Genomic DNA, 20,018 nt, shown 5'->3' with positions numbered 1-20,018 from the left:
CTGCAAACTAGTCATGTCAGACAATGGCCAATTCAGCAAAGACCAAGATAAAACAGAGACAAACAGCTGTTAAACAAGGATGGTTATGTAGTGAAAGGCACAACCAGTGTAGGACTGACATGCATATTACCGATAAGTTATTGCTTAGACAGGCAACATTGTGTATTGTGAGTTGTAGTGTGTATATGTGGAGGATAACTATCATAATGGCTAATGGCATGCACTGTAGAGCTAGGTTTGACATCTACTTGCTCCGGAGAGATATAAACATAAGATCTGAAGTACTACTTAATTTGTTTATTAAACAGGTAAGCTCACTAGGAACAAGTAAATCATTGCAAGGGTTACGTGGGACCACTCCAATCAAGTGATGCACTTTGCAAGCTATGATTAAGGGAATCAAATTCAGGACTATGTGACAAATTTCATGAGCAGTTCATAGGCTTAATCCTCTGCTCTAAACTTCCAAAGTTTACATGCATGTGCAACTCTGTTTTAGTTTTTTAAAAATATGGCTAAAATAGGATGCATGCCCTGTAACTCTTATGAAATGGTATTTTTGGCTTCTACACCTAGCCAGCCTTAGGCATAGGCCAACTAGGTGGCTGCCTAGGGAGCCATTCTAGCAGAGGCGCTTTTCCAGTATTAATTTGGTGTAGGTAGACCAGGATGGGGCACCACATGGTGTGGTGGGTGGTGTCATGGAGCCCTTTTGCCTGGGGCACCAGGTGACCTAAGGCCACTCCCGCTTCTACAGCACTGAAAATGAAACATGGAGATTCTATAAATGAGTGCATTCAAATCCCACAAAAACCCTTCTCTTTAACCTTAAATCAGACTTTAGAGAAAACCTTTCCATGAACCCATGTAGATGCAGTTTTCATCTTTCTAACAAAACATTGACCATTGTTATAGTGAAGTCTCTTAGTAATAATAGGTATAGACTTTTCCATAAGAGTATTTACAGAGAATGAATAAATATACATTGCAACCAACAAATATATTTCTCCAAGATTTTTTTTGTATGACATATGCCAACATATGCTGTGGAGTGTCCTTCTTCCTTAAACATCTCCAGGCAACAAGTTTGGTGGCAATACCTCTGTATACAATAGAAACAAAACACGGCAGAGTGCAGTAAACTTTAGTTTTTCAAAGTTGCCTCTGTGGTGTGTGAAAGTCTTTGGATATATATGATTAAGTGAAACACCAACACTGCTCACAAAGACTGCACATTTAATCTGGATTTGTTTAGGATAATGAAATGCGTTGTCAACTGTTTGTGATTCTTTTCCTTCATTGTCTTTAGACAGGAAGTGTGGGTGGTTCTGAGTTTATGCAGATGGATTGCTTCAGGAATCCCATGACAGATCTCTAGAATATGCCAGTGTTTAATGTTGATGTTATTTTTGAATGTTAGCATAAATAATGTTAGTGGCTGCTGTAAGTTTTAAATTACTCTTCTTTCAGGCATATACTATAATTTTTTTGTTGGTTCAGCCTGACAAGCTGTTCTGACCTCCCCCATTCAAATTACAGCTCTGACAGGAAGGAATAAGGAGTGTAGTATGTTGTGACACCTACAATAACAGAAAGAATTATGTTATAATAGGTGCACAGCTTGTTTCTCCTTTTTCTTTTTTTTTTTGCTATAAGAATAGCAAGAACATTTTAATGTTATATTTCATGGTCTTTTCAAATATTCTGTTTCTACCAACAGACATATGTTAAGTATCATATGGTGATAGCTTTCTCTAAGCAATAAAGAGGACTTAAGTAATTAAACAAACTACAAATATCTATTGATTTTTTTCCTTCCAGATAAAGCCAAAAGGTCTATCAATCTCTTGTTCTGGGTTATCAGTAGAAATAATTAAGTACCATTGAAAGCAAAGCTGCAACCATTTTCAACATATCAAGTTTAAAAGCAGAAGTCAAGCATGTCTGCTATAAACATTTAAGTCCCAAGTGCTCAAATATTAGTGTCTTAAAACCAAGAACTCAAGCACCTTGAAGTTTGGATAGTCTGACATTCATGCTGGAACTAATTCGCAGCTTATCTGTACACATTATTCACGTTCAAGTGAGATTAAGTGCAGCAGCCATGGTGAGAGGGTGGGTGTGGATGGAAGTGCAGATCAGGGCCTTAATTGGGAAGAGACTAGTTTTTTGTTTATGGAGCAGGATGGGGATTTTATGTTCAGGAAGCTGGAAGGGAGCCTTAGGGTTGACAGCAAGAAGGTATTCTTAAGTTTAAGGAGTGGGAGGGGGATTTTATGTTTACGGAGTGAGAAGACAGTTTTAGGGTTATGGAGTTGGAAGTGAATTTTATACTTAGAGGGCAGGAAGGGAGTTTTAGGGTTAGGGAGTGAGATGGAAGTTTTAAGCTTAGAGTTAGGGTTTGGGTAGGGCTATACAGTTTTATAGGATAGGGTATTGTGAGATCTAAGTATTTACAGGAGATCAAGTTAGTGTGAGTTTGAGCACTTGCCTTTTCAAGCAAGTGACAGCAAGTAAGTGTGTTATGAGCATATAGCAAGCGAGCACTTACAGTAGATCCTAGTCAAGCATAACGTATCTAAAATTGAAGAGGTTCCATGTTTCCAGACCTTATCTCAAACTATATAGTAGTGTGTTGGGGTCTGTATTAGTTCTTTGCAATCCCATTGCAGCGAACACTGGATCATTGACCCTAATTCAGTGAAAATCATTTCAGCAATACACTGAATTTACCAAGGGCAAGTAAATGCATATTCTACAGCACAACGGATCGACAACTATGGAAATCGAACCCACCCAAGTGACTGTTTGGTGGGAGAAACTTTATTTGATTTATATTTTATTTTTTGCCATTGAGTTTTCTGTATGTTGGAAGAAAGGGATAGACTACAGGCAGGCATACTCTAACCCTCCCAAGGGATCAAGCTAGTTATAACTTGGTACAAATTATAAGCAGGACACCACAAACCTTGTCTCAAACCATCCAGTGATTTTCAGTGCCTTCCTGTTTAGCTGCTTGGTAGAAGACGTTTTATTTGTATTTAATTTAAAAAAAAAAAATAGGGATAAATTACAAATATGCACATTCCAACCCCTCCAAGGGGCCTAGCTAGCTATAACTTGAGTTGTAATTGCAAGAGGCCGCGAACACAAGCTATCACACATACCTTCTTAGTGTGATGTGTGTGACTGGTACATTATGTCAAAATGAATACTTTATTAAGTTTTTCCCTTTCACAACTTTAGCTCAGTGTACTTTATTGGCTTATATATTATTTGTGTGATTTCTTCATAAAATTTGACTTCATTTAGTAACGGTCCTAATTTCTGTGAATTCCATGATAATTGTTTTAGAATTTTTTTTTCTTTTAAAATTCTTAACTTTGTTTCTCATTAAGAATGTTTCTTTTAAATGCATAAAAAGATCAGTTTGTATGTACTTATTTAAAAATGTTACTTGTATGTACTATACTTATTTTACTTGCATATAGTCTGATACTTTTCAAATAGCTTAAGCTTCTGTATATTTTATCTTGACAAAATTCTGTCTCTAAATGTTATAAATTAGTCCTCCCCGATTTAAACTGTGCTATTGTAAACTGCTGTATTATTGTTATGCCATGCACTGTGTTTTATATAAGTGGAGCTTTTCTCCCTGTGCCTCCACTGTAAAAGAACTACTCAGCTCAGTTGGACATTCCTGGTAAACAAAGCAAAATTAATAATGAGTGTCTCTTTCACAATTTGATAAAGCATAACGAATATGTCCAATGTACTATATGCTATGTATATATAAAGATATCACATGATAACATTGGAAACTTGTGCTACACAAAGTGCTGCTATCATGTCGCCAAGTGGATACAATGCTACTTGGTATTCATTAAACTCCTCTCTATGTAGTGTAGAGCCTTAAAGCAAGGGAAATGGTAGAATATGTTAATGAAAGCTTAATGAGCCAAATTACATGCTAATTAACCAATCCAACATGACAAAGCTATTCAGGAAGGTATAAAGTAATCAAGTACACTCAGTGGTCACTTTTGCCCTGGCCTCTATAACCATTTGGAATAGAGGCATGATTACACTTAGAAAAAAAATGTTAGGGGTTGCACCTGCTATTATCATGCTGTATGTGCAATAGGCATAAATCAAGGTACTGCAGCTGATGCCAGACCTCAGGCAAGAAGAGGAAGGGTCTTTAGATGCCATTTGACTTATCATGGACTGCATGACACAGAATATTGTCCAGCAAAACCAGGTAGACATGGAAACAGTATAGTAAACATCCAATTGATTCTACCCTTATCTGAGGCCTAAGGTAAGACTGGAACTTGTCTAAGAAAAAAAAGAAACACTTAACTGCTTAGTTCCATATGCAGGTAGTCATATGTCCCTAAGATGAGACATCTGTCTTGTGTATAGTAATGTCAGTAATACTGCATGACTATGATGTCTGCAATGGGTCTATATTACAACCATGAAAAGTCAGTTCAGTGAATGGCTTTTAGATTGAAAATGCCGTTCGTCTAACTCACACTTGTGGGGGGCTGTGCCTCCCACACCCCCAGCTAATTATATATACCAACTCCTAAATCGCACTACAGTGAAGAAAGGGCAAATGTTCTGATCTTCACTATACTACGACCTCACTATAACAGTTCGCTGAACGGCATTTTCGATGTAAAATGCTGTTCAATGAACTGACTCTTCGAACATGTAATATAGACCCATCTGCAATATCCACCTATGGACTTTGCACAATAATGTACATCAGGCATTTTACTTTCCCAGATATATATATTGATCCTTAACTACATTAAAAATGTGGAAAAGGCAGTGCATAGTCATCCATCATTGCACAGGGTAGTGGTGGGGAATGCATGAGGGTAAGCCAAACACCAAAGAAATAAGTGCAAATTATTGAATTGTATTACCTACCTGAAAGTTCGGCAGTATACCGTCTAGTGTTGTTCTCAATGGCAGAGCCAACATCAATGTAAAAATATGTAAAAAATTAAAGCTCCATATTAGTCCACAGAAGTAAATACAGCACCCCCCCCCCAAAAAAAAAGTAAAAGAAATGAAAAGAAAGTATACAGGTAATGTAAGGAGGACAATAATAGTGTAATTGATCAGTACATTGCAACATTAACCAAAGCAATGTACACTTTTCCAGGGCAAATGTGTAAAAGTGTTCTTGGATGTCAACTTACATTGGAGGCGGTCAATTATATTTTACATGCTTAACACATTTGTGGGCAGCAAGCATGAAGCCCCTGACCTAGCTTGTAAGTTATACAACAGTCTTCAGCAATAACTTGCCAGATAGGCATATAAAATGTTCCATAATGTTATGTTTTATTTTCCATAAACTTTTGTCATCTAACAAATAACAGATATACATGCCTATACCACCAGAAAGGAACAAACAATGCATACCAATCCATCACTAGGTTTGAAATACAGCATTTTGTAAAAAAACAACAACTTACCTTTGCATTAAGTTAGTTGTGACACTAGAAACATTTTGCAAGCAATTAGCACCATTTATCTCCCTGGGTAAACAGTCACCCCTACCGTGATACACATTTTCTTGCTTACACAATTACCTTGATATAGAATAAATTCAGTACTGTGAGCACTATAATTAAGCAAATGAGGTGTGAACTCATTAACATTCATGAATTCCAAAATCTGCACTAAGTGCAGGAAATGTTGTCATGATGTAAGGACCTACACAATTGCATACACATACCCTACCTATGCAAGGATGAGCTGCGAGCAGTGTTACCTGCTAAGTGCTTGCAAGTGTGAATGATTACTCTGCAGTATCAATCAGGGTGTGTCAGAGAGAAGGTACTGAGAATAAATGTTGCAATTACCATTGACTGCTTATGAGAAGACCATTCCTACCATTGATATGAATTGTTTATGACAACAGTTTTTGCCTCTGAATACAATTGTGTCTGCAGTTCTAAGGAAATAGATTACTCGTTGAAACATATAGCAACTACAAGGCAAAACATATAGCAGTCTTATTAGAGAAGCAAAGGTATTTCAATGATGTTCACAAAATAAAGAGAAGCAAAAAAGGTACAGTGTTCAACTGTTTTATTTTATTTTTGTGAGGAAATATTATTGCCTTGCTACCAACATCACAGCCATCCACATATCTAACTGCAAATTACATAGGACAAAGGTCAGTTTTTTTTCTGTTGGTTCTGTAATGTGATTTGATACTATGTTACATAAGGAGTATATGTAAACTCTTTTTTATCTTAACAGTATAATGTGTGCGACACAGGTCTACCTGATATTAACAAAAAAAAAACACTTCATCAAACTGTAAAAGGATGAGATGGCTTTGCTGAAGACTCAGTTTTTCAAATGTGCACATCACCAGAGTTTTACTCCAGGAAAGACACTTGGCCACCAGGTAAAAACAAACACACCGGAGTATATCAAACCTACCCATGTGGGAGATTTCACCCCACACCCTGCATATAGTGGACTGTGTTCCTCATATCCCCTAACTAAATATGCTGACTTTGAGATCGCACTAAAGTAGGGAAAAGGGGAACTTTTCCCATGGTGACCAAGTGTCTCCTTTCCCAAAGTAACATTCCGGTGATGTGCACATTTGTGAAAATTGAGTCTTTGGCAAAGTCGTCTTATCTTTTTGCAGTTCAGTGAGTGAGTTTTCAATAATATCAGGTAGACCAGTGTGACACATAGCGATAAGAATCTGAATTGTGTTTTGTGAATGCCCTGGTGTCCTGGGGTTCTAATCCAGATGTAGCTGAGCTTATGTGAACATAATGATGCCAGCTCTGATGGCATAGTAGTATTGTCTCTGACTGCAGTGTACAGGGTCCTGGGTGTGAGACCTGGGATAGGCTTTTCTTACAGCTCAGATGGCTTAGTAGTAAAAAAAATAATGCACATATTTTCATGCGGAAACACAAACAAGTTGAGGAAATATCAAAAGTATACATTTTAACTACTTTTTTCATAATGTGATCTCTATTTCAGCACCTTCTTTTTTCTGTCTCTCACTCCACCTCTTTTGCGCTCCATTTAGTATTGCATTGTGCACTCTGGACAAGCAGCAGTCCTCAGCAGTGATCTGTAGTGCAAAGCCTAAGGAAAATGGTGAAAAATTGAGTTTTTGCTGCCTTCTGTAGCACAAACAAGCCTGACTGTGGTGTGTAGACATCAGCATCTGAATAGTGCTTGGCGAAGAAAATGCACCTCTGAAATTAATTTTCTCTGTTGCACAAGGTGTAAGTGCAGTGAGCTTAGAGGAGGAAAACAGCTGATGCAGGGTTCTAATACAGTGAAGTAATCATTTTGAAAAGGGGGGTCTGAATACATATTTACCCATATGATGTGATATTATTTTGTTGCTGTTTGAAAATCAACTATTCCCAGTATTGCTAACAACATGTGAGCTGTTGTCTCTCCCTTTTACCATTATTTGTCAGCAACTATTGTCCTGATAATGTGTGCTAAAAAGTAAAATTCTGATATGTGAATGAGATGTGAGATGGATGAATGTGTAGCTGTAAAGCACTTCTTGCTCTGGTCATTGATAGGTATACCCTATGCTTGAATTAATTTATCCTTTCAGTTTGTTTTTGTTCTGTCATTTCTTTTCTAATGTCTTTTGTATTTGCTGTCTACTTGGCAACACACAAACCCAGTTCACTTCCTAAGGAAAAAGGTGAACATTTTTATTTACGCTGTCTTCTGTAGTGCAAACAAGTCTGGTGTCTGTGAGTGGATGTCAGCACTTTGGATAGTACTCAGTGAAGAAAATGCACCTGCCAGGTAACTTTCTCTGAGGCACAAGGTGTAGGTTAAGCAAGTTAAAGAAATATGGCAGCTGATACAGGGTTTGAATACAGTTTATTATTAACTTTAGAGAGATAGGGCTGAATACATATTAATACACTTTTTGTCATGTGTTTTGTAAAACTTAACTATTCTCAGTACTGTTAACAGTGTGTGAGCTGTTGTCTGCCCACTTTCCCTTTATTTGTCACTAACTACAAATCTGATAATGTGTTCCACAAAGTACATTTCTGATATTGCAAGGAGATGTGACAAGGATGAATGTGTCACTGTAATGCACTTCTTGCTATGGTCATTGCTAGATATAGCAATTGATTGAATTATTTTTACTATCAGCATTTTACTCTGTCATATTTAATTTCCAATGCCTTTTGTATTTGCTCCCACTTGGCAGCATGCAAATATGATTCACTGTTTAAGGGAAAAAGTGAAAATTTTAATTTGGATCACTTTCTGTAGCACAAACATGCCTGGCAACAGTGTGCCTTCATCAGCACTCTGGACAGAACATAGTGGAAAATTTAAACAAGTAAGCAAGAAAACACCCTAAAACAGCTGAAGGTTGTTCCATAGGCAAGCAAAACAACTAAAATGGACAAAATCCTAGAACGAACCACCATAAACTAATAACAACATTCTTATTTATTGACAAATAAAACAAATAAATAAAATTCACAGGAGCTCTATTGTGTGATGAACGCTTTCAGCTATTCAGCCTTCATCAGATCTAATGAGAGAGCTCTGGCGATTAGTTAAAATAGACAGCCCCATCCAGTCATGCACTTGTTACTTGACAACTTCCTGTTCTCACTCCCAATGGGAGTGAAAAAAGCACAGCAGCTTAATGTGCAGTTCTATTATGAAGTAATTCCAAGTGTAAATATAGTCAGCGCATCTTTAGACGTCTATGTTTTAGGGTTGGTTTTATTGGCATAATATTATTAATGCCAGGATGCCTGTCAGCTCTAAGGTTTATTATCCACTCTGTCTCTCGAACGTCAGTTAAGTTTTCAAGGTCACCACCACGAATATTGGATTTAATGAGATCCAGAACCATAAAAATAAATGAGTGTGTAGGAAATTGTATAACATGACACCCTAGAGCATTCTTAGGGTCTGCTTTCAAAATATCTCATAGGTGTTGCATAATCTTGATCTTAAACAATTGGTTAGTTTTGCCTACGTAGAAGGCTGTGCACTTTCGGCAGTTAGCAAGATAAACTAGATCTCGGGATAGATATGTGGCATATCCATTGAGATAAAAAGAATGATTCGAAATAGGATGTATAAAGGAATTACTAGTGTTCATGTATGGACATGCTTTGCATTTGCCACATCTATAAGTGCCTCTCTTATATACTTGAATTCCAGATCTTTTCGGGAACACCATCCTTGGAACACAACATCCTCTTTAAATTCTTTTTGTTCTTGTAGATAAACTTTTGTGCTTCTCCTACTATATCTGTTGTCTTATCATTCTCTATTAATACAGGCCAGTATTTGCATATAGTATCACAGATCAGCTTGGAATCTGACCTATAAGTCAGTATGCATTTTAAACTGCTTTTCATTTCAGAAATATTTCCATTAAATCTGTTCACTTGCCTTGTCTCATCTTTCCGCCTGAAAAAGGGACGTCCATTCGTTTCCCTAATGTTCTTTAACTTATCAGGTTTCATAACAGTCTCTTTTTCCGGGTAACCTCTTTCATGTAAGAAGCTTTGTATCTTTCTGGTTTCTTGGGTCAAGTCACTATCCTTCGTACATAGCCTTGATGTTCTAATGATTTGGTTCTCCATGGTATTTTTAAAGATGTGATTAGGGTGCATACTGTTCCTGTGCAAGTAATGATTTTTCCATGTCTCTTTACGAAAAATAGAAGTACCAATGCCTGTATCTACATGGTAAGTAAGCCTTACATCTAAAAAGTCAATTTCTTCTCCTGAATAGTTGACAATGAATCTAAGAAAGTCAGTGGTTCCATCTAAATATTGCCGAAAGTCAAGTAGTTCTTGTATATTTCCATCCCAAAAAATAAACACGTCATCCACAAAACAACCATAGAACCTTAGGTTATTTAGCCATGGATTAACTTCATTAAGAACTTTGGTCTTCTCCCATTGAGCTAACACAAGGTTCGAGTAACTATTTGCGGATGGGGTGCCCATTGCCACACCCCAATTTTGTAAATAGTACTCATCCCCATATGTAAAGATGTTGGATTCAAGTATTAGCTTCAGAAGGTCACATATAAGATCATTTCTTACATCTAAACTTGCTAAGAACATCCTGATAGCTTTAATTCCATGCTGGTTAGGTATTACAGTGAAGATATTGCAGACATCCATTGTCACAAGAAGTGGATTAGTTGGAATTCCCTGAGCATCTATAGTGTCATAAAGGCATTCTAAAAAATCACCTGTATCTTTCAGGACCATTTCAGTTTGTCTCACGTAATGCTTTAGGAAATCTTCCACATACATGGATAGTTGTTCTGTTACCCAATCACGTCCAGTAACAATCGGATGTAGAGGGGGATCACTCCGATCCTTGTGTATCTTAGGTAGACCACTTATGGTTGGAATAGTGAGATGCTCTACCTTGAGAAATTCAAACAATTGCAAACTCAGTTGCCCATTTAGCAAAAATTCCTCTAAAGTATCAGTTACTTTGGTTATAACAGAAGTTACTTCTCTTCTAGTAAGCTTAATATACGTATGCGTATCCCTTAGCATAGATCTCATCTTATTAACATACCATGTCGAATCCATAATGACAATGGCACCACCCTTATCTGCTGGCTTAATCACAATCATTTCATCTTCCTTAAGTTCTGCTGCTCATTAGTTCCAAAGATGTTCTTCAGAGTAACATTCCTGCAAAAATACTTAATATCCAGACTAAATTTACTTAGACTAGAGTGAATGGAAGGTATAAACCTTAATCCTTTATTAAGGATGCTCATTTGTTTCTTGCTTAGCTGTAATATGGACATATTGAACACTAAGCTGTCAGTTTCATTATTGCTCAAGGAAACAATTTTTCTTTTTTCTCTCTCTACTCTGCAATCTGGGATTCCGTTCCATGTTCTGCTTCAGTAAAAAACGGTAGACTCTGAAAGAGAGGTGCATGCTGAAGACCTTCTTTAGGTCTAACCACTTGTACATCATGGTTTGTGGCCAAAGTGTCTTTATTAATACTAATGCCGCTGGAATTTGAAGTATCATTAACAGAGATTTCACTACTCGCAGCATTGTTAGATGTAGTACGTATCACTTCTTGTTCCCGATTGAGGTGAGAGAGACCAAGAGCTGTATTGAGATGACTGGAGGGAGAAGTTTCACTCTGTCCAATCTCCTTCTGTGTGACCTTGAAAACTTAACTGACGTTCGAGAGACAGAGTGGATAATAAACCTTAGAGCTGACAGGCATCCTGGCATTAATAATATTGTGCCAATAAAACCAACCCTAAAACATAGATGTTTAAAGATGCGCTGACTATATTTACACTTGGAATTACTTCATAATAGAACTGCACATTAAGCTGGTGTGCTTTTTTCATTCCCATTGGGAGTAAGAACAGGAAGTTGTCAAGTAACAAGTGCATGACTGGATGGGACTGTCTATTTTAACTAATCGCCAGAGCTCTCTCATTAGATCTGATGAAGGCTGAATAGCCGAAAGTGCTTGTCACACAGTAGAGCTCCTGTGAATTTTATTTATTTGTTTTATTTGTCAATAAATAAAGACATTGTTTTTAGTTTGTGGTGGTTCGTTCTAGGATTTTGTCCATTATAGTGGAAAAATTCCACATTTCATGCCTATCTCTGTGGTACAAGATATAAGTGTAGTGAATCTAGATAAAGAGCACTGGGGATTAAAGGTTCAAATCTAGCTAGCAAGTACTTTTGAAAAGGTTGTCAGAATCTCATTTCCTCACAGCATTTTGATTAGCAATGTAAAACTAAATACAAAAGATAATGATAAACATGTTTATTGCAAGCAATGTCTCATTAATGCTTGCATAACTAAACTTTCTATCTAGTATATATTACTAATGCTTTACATATAACCTCAAGATAATGTCTGCACAGTTTGTTAAACATGACAGTTCTGATATTTAATTTAAAATGCACTTGTGTATATCTATATCTAAATCTATATCTATCTATATATATATATATATATATATATATATATATATATATATATATATATAGAGAGAGAGAGAGAGATAAAACGGATACAATAGCTTATTTTAATCTTCATGACTTATCACATATCCTAACTATGTGTTTAGGACAGAATGCCTTAAGTATGTGTGTAACATACCCCAGCTGTATTACTCGAGTCATGCAACTAAACCATCTGAAATATATTTGCAAACAGAAATATTGCCTTTTACATAGACATACATCCCTAGGACTACTTAAAATCACATACATACAGGCTTCTATTAAGTATATCTCCATTCATTCTGAAATTAATATATCTCTAATTACTATGCTTAAAAGGAAGTTTTCTTGTGCCAATGATAATGCATAAGCTACATTTCATTTTTTTGTGTTCTTTATATAGCTCTAATTACTATGCTTAAAAGGAAGTTTTCTTGTGCCAATGATAATGAATAAGCTACATTTCAATTTTTGTGTTCTTTATCCCATGGGTTCAAGTCCTAGATGGTAAAACACAATTTTAACACTATGTAAGTCTGAATATCAAACTATGTCATAATACATCCTATTAATCCTTCCAAACATCAAGCCATTAAGCATTTCCTTATTGAATATTGCAACATGTGTCAAACAGTTCATCATCACACGTGGCAAATTTCATTGACATGTTTCACACCTTTATTACTATTTTATGCAAGCACTGCTAATGTGTCTGACAAGGAATCCATATGCTTACTCAAATGCAGTTAGCAAGTACATGCAAGATCTGAACTGGGCACCAGTTCAGACATACATTGTTATCCTAACTTCGGTAGCGTTGTCGCCTCACAGTAAGATGTTGTCCTGTTCGATTCTCAGCTAAAGCGTCTTCTGTGTGGAGACATGCGTGAATGGGCATACCTTCGTTGAAGGTTGTGCGTCAGGGCTGGCAACTCGGCACGTACAAATCTACTGCCAATAATTAGTGGACCAGAATTCCACTGTGGCAACCCCTAACCGGGAAAAGCCGAAAGACACAACAACAACAACATCATTAGCCTAACTTCTGTAGACATGGCAGGTGATGAAGAGAATTGTGCTAAATTTAGAGCAAAGAGATGGGGTGTTGAAGAGTCCAGGATTTTTGGGGCACTCCTCATGAAGAGTTACAGGAGTAGGCTGGTGCAGAGGGATTATACCAGGTCTCGGTATAAGGCTGAGGCTCGAAATAGCTTGTGTAAGCATAGTATACTGACCCATCAACAGTCAATGATATACCATGCAATGGCAGTTATTCAATATGCTTTCATTTCTGTTCCTTTCTTTATCTCTACTGTGCAGCTGCAGAGGAAATAGCAACAAACTGTGAGGCACACCAGGAGAGACTAACTAACTAACTAACACAAGTTAAGTATGCCTCAGGTCCAAATAAAAGTCAGATAAGTATTTTCAGTCTCTCACTTTCTAGCAGCTTGAGCAGGCATACCTCAACCTTGATATCAAGCATGCACGCCTTCTCCAATCACTCTTGCTGCCTTACATTAGGCAATGCGAACACCAGCTTTATTGTGTGTGAGTTCAATACCCAAAAGCAGTGATTAGGTTTTATTGCAGGATAGTATTTCTAAAATAATAACAGCAATAATAAATGTCAGGAATAACTTAGTTATGGTAAATGCAATCATTACATGTGAATGCATATATACTACCCAACACAAAAGCTGCTATTTCTTATATCATAACACTGAGATTTGTTTATTTTATGGCACATCAATACCTTCCCATCATATCTGAATGTGGCAAAGGTGTACAATAGTTATCATTTTTGTTTATGTACTGAAAAAAATAAAATAATATGACATGCCATGGGTCTAATTCTCTCTTATTTTTTGTCCCCCCCAACCCTATCTTTCTAGCTCTCTCTTTTTTTTTTTTTTTTTTAATAATTTCTTAACATTCTGCTGTTTGTATACCTTATTGCTTTAAACAAAATGGCCAACAACACAAAGAGGTAAACTGGCCACTGTGGATCGACCCACCCTATATGCACAGATGGCAGCACAGACACCCAGCACTTAAGTTTCACAACCTGTCAGTGTTGCATTCGCAGCCCCTGCCTTACCTGCTCCATCTGCCTCAGGTAGCTCTGCCCTGACTGCTGGTGCAGTGGTACTTTTCAGGAGCTATGCTACTGTATGTGGCAATTTTGTCACCCAGCAGGAGCTACCAGAGCTGGTGGAGGATATAATGGAGAGGGGCCTTGGTACACGAATCAGCAGGGTTGAGAAGGTCCTGCATCACATTGTGAAACTGATGCCACATCAAGCACTGACAGAGGCAACTGACACAGGAGACAGTGATGACAGTTCTGAAGGTGTGCACTACAGTTTCATTGTGCTCAATCTGGACATGGCTGCACATCTGGTGTATTTCCAATCATGATGATCCTTTTCTGTGTTGTATGTCCTGTATGTCTGTACCTGCTTCCTAACATACCCTACCAACCTGACCCTGACATTCCTAAGACCCTTCCCTAGCATTCCTCCCTCTTTAGAAAAATAGAGAAAATGGGCACCTGTTACACAAACAATTGCACCCTATACATAGCTCTCCACCTTACCTATGTGCCTTATTGACACTCTTAAATTGAACCAATTGGCTAAATAGCATTATTCTGTTGTTGGTACCCATCCCTGATGTGGTGACTCTCTGAAGTCATGAAATACTTTGTACAATTCTACATTTATATTCTGAAGACGTGGATAGCTATGGTGCTCTCCCACCACCCTCCTGCAAATTCCCGTATTCTTTCCCCTCTGTCCTACCTTCTGCTTGCCCTCCATTTTCATCACTGCCCTATCAACCCCTTTTTCACACATTTAATCTGGTCAAAAACTAGAATCACACACAAAACACATGGCCAGAAATGGCCCATGGAAAAGCTTTCACTTTTCATCCTCAGCATTTGTGGGAAGGTTGGCATAGTGCACCAATGCTGAGTGAAGGTGAACACTGTTTAATTTCCTAATGCAATAGCTGAAGAATTTAATTTTAGCCACAGTAGTCTGGTTACTTTCACACAAATGTGCTTAAATTCACTGCACTATTGGAATATAGAGTAAAGGCTGACAAAAATAGTATTATGAAACAGTTACTTTAACAGAAGCTAGAAGTTCTTATGTGGTAAGTTGAAATATTTTCCCTTTTTCTACAGTGATGTTTTTCCATATGTCATGGGTTTAATTGCAACTGTAGGTCAAATCATTATGTCCTGATGTTTCATATTGTTATCATATAGTTAACTGCAAACATCTCTATTTCTCTCTATTTACAATATTTCATTAATATACCATTTGAATGGTGCAGCAACACATCATTTGCAAAAACACTGCAGCCACAACAAGAAGACGTAGTAAGCCAACCTTATCCTGCTATGTCCTAATGATGGTTGTACAGTCTTACCCCTTCTTGATCTCTGTGGCAAGAACTTTATTAAACAGAGCATGACAGCTTACTAATGAGGTAATAAGTAAAAGTAACAGTAACCATTTGAAATGTCAGGACCTGCTAGAGTGAATCCCTAAATGCAGAGACTGAATGGCCGAAAGATCAGACTTGTATATACCAAGTCCAAGATTACAATTCTTGTAATATTCCCTTTTGTCTGAGGTATGTCAGTCTCAGAGTTGGTATATATAAGTTTGGGGGGAGAAGCCTGTCTCCCACATGTAGGGGTGCAGCCCCCCCTAGAAAAAGTAGTTTTAAGAAGAAGAATGATTTTATAAATTCGCTCTACTCCAGCTTTTTGGTCTTCTTTTTTGGCTTTTCAGCACTCTTCATTTCAAGTGCTGACATTTCAATAGGGAGCCAAAGGTAACATACCAAGCAGAAGGGTCCTACTTGTCTCACAAAAAATGTTGTTGTTATTCCTCTCTCCATCTGTCTCTATTGCTCTCTGGTTATGTGTTCTGCTTCAGTAAGTTAAGTCTGCCCTTTAACTGTGTTATTTAAATGATGTAAAGTAGCAAATTTTTTGTGGTGTTATGAGATACTGCCCACATGTGTAGAGTTTTTGACTACTTTCAAGGGTTCTAATCCAGGCCTTAGCTAAGGATTACTGACTGTTTGCAGTACATTATTTTATGTGTAGCTGTTGCCTGTATATGACCCAACATTATCCTGATTTTGTCCTAAGTTACTCGTCCCTGCCTCCTTCTCCCTTGTGTATGTACCTTCTCCCTTCTGTGTCATTTGTCTCCCTCCTCTGCATTTGTGCAATGTCTAGCACAGAGCACCAACTACAACTGAGGATAAATGGAAGTAAACAGCCTTTGGGAAAATCTTGCGAGTTTTTGCTTTGCACTGCATTACTGTGGTGCCCTTCGCACTACTGGGCTTAGCTATGTATCGTCAGGTTAATCTAGTTTTGAACAAGTTGAATAAACGAATGTACTGCTTAAATTTTCAAGAGTGTGATGAAGAGCAATACATAAATTCCACTGTTCTTCTATCTTTCCTAACATGGGAACTTTGTGAAGTATGCCTTCCTAAATGGTGAGTTTATAGAATACTCATGTATGCTTTTTTCTTGGAATGCTCTCAAGGTTCGAATTCAGATGTATGGAAAAATGTTTTTAAATGTTTTGTATGACTCCTGTGACTGTAAATGTTGGCTCATCTTCCCTTTAACAAAACATTATCCTCATGTTATATTAATGTGCCTGACCTCTACTGTGCAGCATGTCTTGAACAGATCTTGCCTGAATAATTATGCTGATAAAGCAAACAGTAACACAAAGAAAATATGCAGAAATAAAACATGCACTAATATGCATGTTAGTATTACAGTATGTATTCTTGTTACCAACTGTCCACGTCTTACCTCTTCTGTTTCATCCATTCAGCCTATTTGATTTTAATATGCTTCCATAAGCCATGTTTCCACCAGGAATAACATGTTTAGTCCCCCATTTGTTTCATATTACATCTGTAGCATTCATATAAGGTTTAACTAAATGCATCTGTCATAACAAATGTGTAAATAATTAGAAATGAAACATGACCATAACACATATCTGTTCTGTATTCTTCCAGCAGGGTTCACATGTAGTTGTGTGTGTATAATGCCTATTTGCTCAAAAGTCAGCAAAGAACACCATAGTGTAATGTCAATTTCCATTCTAAGTCCAACACCTCAAGATATGGTTATGCATGCTCAAATACTTTGCCATCAACAGCACAATTAACCTTAGTAACACTGTTCTTCAGGCAGAGAGTAAAAATGTACAAAAATAATTATTTGTTTAAGTTGCACAATGTTTGTACGTCTGTATTGAATTTTGACAAGTTAACTTGATTTCAGAGTGATGTTGACTCGATTCATCTGTTAGCATATGTTTGCTCTCCAGTGGGCACACTTGCAACTGTGTTACAATGTTGGTTAACCTGTTCACCCATAATCCAGCACTGTTATTCTGCAGTGCACTGTGCTATGTAGGAAGTGTCTGTTTGTCTTCTCAATGCACATTAAACAGGTATGAATCAAGACAAGTGTGCAGTTATCCCAGAATGTAGTGGCAGGAATGTTTAATTAATAATCTACCAGTTTATAACTGTGATTGTCTTTGGCATCCTGTACTGTGAAACATGTATATTCCCTCACAGCATGGCCGGCCTTAGGCATAGGCCAACTAGGCGGCCGCCTAGGGCGCCACTCTAGCAGGGGCACTTTTTCAGTATTTATTTAATGTAGGTAGACCAGGATGGGGACACTGGGTGGTGTGGTGGGGGGCGCTGTGGAGCCCTTTTGCCTAGGGCACCAGTTGAACTAAGGCCGCTCCTGCCTCACAGTAACACAATGCCATGAAGGACAGTATATGAACCTTAGCAGGGAAGTATGTCATTACATGGGACAATCACAGAGCTGTGGCACTGCCCTGTGCACACACACACACACACATATATATATATATATATATATATATATATATATATATATATATATATATATATCTGTCCCAAACCTGTGATGCATAGTACCACCTGTTCCAAACAGCAAATGTTTACAGATTACAAATGCGCTTTTTCATATCATTAAGCTCAGACTTTTCCTGTGGTGCTTGTGACTAATACTGTGCTCTCTTGATTGTGTAACTTGATAGACAGGAGGTTCAATTCTCACAGAGGAAAGCTTGTGTATGTCTCTAGGGTCAGATAGTGACAGGTAAGTAACACTTAAATGTTAAAGGTGATGTGTGCATTTTCCCTGAAGAGAATGCATTTAACTTTACACTCATCTCCCTCTGCACTTTATCCCACTTTTAACAGAAATATTCTTTCTGTAGCACAATGATGAGGTCATCCTGTCAAAAGTGCACTCTCTCTTCATAAGCATCAGAAGTCTTCTGTGGCACTTGCAAATATCTCTGTGCTCTCCAGATTGTGTAACTAAATAGATAAGAGGTTCAATGTTCAATATGGGAAACTTGTGTGTGCATTGAGGAGTATACTGAGAGGTCAATAATACTTGGTGCTGTGTCCCCTTCCCCTGAGAAGAATACATTAACTTGGCACAGAGCTCCCTTATCCCTATTTTAACAGGAACATTTTCTCTTGCAGCACAATGATGAGGTCATCCTGTCAAAAGTGCACACTCTCCCCCTTAAGAGTCAGACTTCTCCTGTGGTGCTTGTGAATAATCCTGTATTCTCTAGATTGTGTAACTAGTTAGGTAGGTGGTTCAAACACAAACTGACTACCATTCCTGAGTAGAGCCCATAATACATTTGAGTGCTTTTACCTACATTTGCAATTTATAACATTCCACTCAAGTGACATGTTTTGCCATTTGAGTTTTAACCATAGCAGTATTTCAACAATGAAGTGGTGGTGTCATCCCCTCAGAGATGATGTATGTCTCACCTATAGACAGACTTCTACTGTGGTGCATGAATTTAATGCAATGATCTGTAGATTATGTAAATGAATAGGTAATATGTTCAAATCTCACAGTGGTGAACTTGTCACTGTGGGGCTGTAGAGTCAGGTAGGTATAATTGCAACAGCTGAAATCAATCTAGTTCCACATGGGGAAACCTTTAGACAGGTAGATGGGTCCCCTATCCACTATCCCACTTTTCATAACAACATCTTCTCTGCAACAGAGTGATGAGGTCATTCTTTCTAAAGTGCACTCGTACACATTGAAAGTTAGATGTCTCCTGGGGCACCTGTGGTTCTTACACTGTTCTGTAGAATGCCTAACTAGATAGGTAGGAGGTTCAGATACACAAGTGATTACTTTGTAAGAGTGTGTGTGATTGTAAACAAATTTAGGACTGGTTTACACATATTTGTAGTGGCAACATTTGCAACTCAGATAGATGTAAAAGTCATTTTAAAACACACATCACCTTGGCAACACAGTACTGATGTCATCCCTTCATAGATGCCGTATGCCTCATTTGTATTCAGAATTATCCTGTATTTTCAGTGGCATTCCCATGGAAAATATGTTTTTGCCAATACAATGATTATGATTATATTATAGTTAAATAACTGTAGTATCTCACAGCTGTAGTACGAATTTTGTGATTTGTGAGTTTTAGTGACTTTTATACTGTGCTTTGTAGATTGTGCGCTTACATAGGTTGGAGGTTTGAGTCCAGCTGTGAGTGTGTCTTTCACCCTGATACTGTGTAGATTACTCTCCAAATGCATATATTATGTGTAGTTGTATAGTGTTATTCTGCTGTTTGACAATATTTTATCATAAACATCCAGCGAATAAACAGTGGTAATGTCATCCATTTAAATAGGTACTGTCCCAGTTGTATCTCAACATGATGTGTGGTGCTTGTGATTCAAGCACTAATCTGTAGCTTGTGATCTTGGGTGGTTAGTTCAAATCCAGCTATTGCTGCTCAGATTACATTGTTTCAGTCTTATTGTGACCGTACATGTTAGTAACACTGTTGACAAAGAGATCTGCTGTGTACACCTATACAT

This window comes from Protopterus annectens, chromosome 2.part0, assembly GCF_019279795.1.
Source record: "Protopterus annectens isolate FY-2018-M chromosome 2.part0, PAN1.0, whole genome shotgun sequence".
Lineage (NCBI taxonomy): Eukaryota > Metazoa > Chordata > Ceratodontiformes > Protopteridae > Protopterus > Protopterus annectens.
Note: the sequence above shows the minus strand (reverse complement) of the source record.